This window comes from Atta cephalotes (genome assembly GCF_000143395.1).
Source record: "Atta cephalotes unplaced genomic scaffold scaffold00018, whole genome shotgun sequence".
In the NCBI taxonomy this organism is placed as follows: domain Eukaryota; kingdom Metazoa; phylum Arthropoda; class Insecta; order Hymenoptera; family Formicidae; genus Atta; species Atta cephalotes.
Window position 1 is genome coordinate 5267024 of NW_012130082.1, and position 2520 is coordinate 5269543.

The window sequence follows — 2520 nt, forward strand, 5'->3', positions numbered from 1 at the left end:
ACACTACACTACCACTACACTACACACACACACACACACACACACACACACACACACACACACACACCACACACACACACACACACACACACACACACACACACACACACACACACACACACACACACACACACACTGTGATTTACAGGAAAGAAATCAGAATCCGGAAGAACGGAAAAAACGACGGTAAAGAAAAAGAGAGAATTTCATTGACCAGTGAATAACACTCCTTAAAAGAACAGAAAACGATTATTTCATCTCGGGGAGAAAAATATAAAATATTTATTCTCTCTTGGAATTTATTCTTTGAAATCTGTATTATTTCTTTTTGAATGGAAAATAAATTGTGCAGTTTAAGATGGTAATGATTGAAGGCACGTTTCCCGAGCCGACCAGGGGTAGTTTCCGATTATATTCGCGCGAAGGGTAATCCATTTCTAATTTTACATCCGCCACAGGGGATTTAATCCTGATAAGATGGATTTTCGTTCGTCCGGAATGGTACTCACGACACGGAAGCTGTCGTCGGCTCTCTACACCCTTTCTCTCTCTCTCTCTCTCTCTTTCTCTCACTCTTTCTCTCTCTTTCTCCCTCTTTCACTCTCTTCTCTCCTCGAGCTGCTTCCTCCTCTGGGCGTTACTCGGCGGCGGCCTCGACTCGGATTGTAACTACTTGCGGACTCGCGCGTACCGCGTATATCGGATGCGTGCAACGGATATGGATGGCAATTTTGCGAGCCGGATTTATCTTTCGTCCTCGTATTACAAGCGCATTGCGCTACGTCGTCCGCGGCGCGCGGCGATAGCGATAAACGACCGAAAGGGCGAAAATCCTATTCTGTTGTACACCACGACGGTCTCTCGTCGACGATCGCGACGGCGACGGCGACGGCGACGGCGACGGCGACGACGACGGCGACGGCGACGACGACGACGACGACAGTGGGATGGAGAGCCGCGAGTGCGCCTGACCGGTGGTGGCGAACGCGAATATGGCCGCCGACATAAATCGATAAAACACGTTACGTTTTCCGACGGCCGCGGCGTTCCAACGCGCCGCCGCGCCGCTTGGAGCCGATGCTCTGCGTCGTACCCTCGTTACCCCTCGCCCGCACCCCTGAATCAAGGATTTGAAGCCAAGTTGACGACGACGATGACGACGTCATTAGCGCGCGCCGCGCACGTAAAACTTTCTTTTTTTCCTTTTAATATTATTAATTACCCTCTGTTCCGACAATGACGATGATATAATTATCGCTTGGTGACGTCAGTCTACTAATGATTTTAAACAAAGATTGGTTCATTATTATTAGTTTCTCATCGATACGAGACGATGTATCGGAAAAGGGCAAAGGGCATCCAAATGTCGGAGCATACAGAGACCAATACGCAAATCTTTCCGTCTCCACTAGTTTTTTCTTGGAATACTTGGAACATACATTGTACGCAACCGCCCCAAAAATTTTCCGCGCGCGATATAGCTATTATTATTTTTAATTATAATTTAATTTAATTGTTGTATTAATCATGATTTATTTGTAATCATGGAAAATATTTTATACAGTTATTATCATATTTGTTTAAAACCTGAAGATTACCTTAGGAGACTCTGTCATTTCATGAATATATAAAATCAAATTGTATACAGAATATATATATATATATATATATATATATATATATATTTTATGTGCAACAGTCGGAGGTCTTCTTTCGTTTTGTGAAGAATATATCGAGTTTGTTGTTCTGTTCCAAAACAGAAAGAAGCGTAGTCACATTCGATAAAACACGTCTCAATGGAGCGCATGCCCGAATCGATCTATCGGAAATCTAGGCTTTTGGTATATTTTTTGTAAATCTCTTTCTATAAAAATAAACTATAACTATAACTATACTAAAATCAAATAAACTTTTCACATGTTTTCACAGGTGGTAAGAATGCAAAAGAAGAGAGTTTGAGAAATAATTGCGAAAATAGTTATAAGTACTTAAACAGCTTGGTGTAAACTCGTTATATAGTCAATTTTTACTATTATATATTACGCACGCTGAATCTATAAACGACCCTTTTGCATTTACGAAATTAATAAAGTGATAAATTCTTGTTGCAACATTAATCCTAATTTTAACTGCAGAATATCTCATTACAAAACACACACACACACACACACACACATACACACACACACACAAATTTGCATTTATTATAAATATATGAATTTAATATATAAAATCTTTGATACTCAATCTAATACGTTTTAAACGAAAGAATGTATTATGTATGATAATTTCTATCGTTTATAATTAATTTTTATCCAAAAGAAAATGCCATCTTGTCGTTAAAAATCTTACATATATTCGAATTCTCAAAATAGCAATTTTGATAATGATGTTCAGAGATATCGACTGTGAGCAAATGCAAATATAATCTAGAACTCGCAACGATTCTTTCCGAAAGATGGAACATTGTGATTGTAGGAAAATCGATTTGTAACATTATTCCAGTCTCTCTCTCTCTCT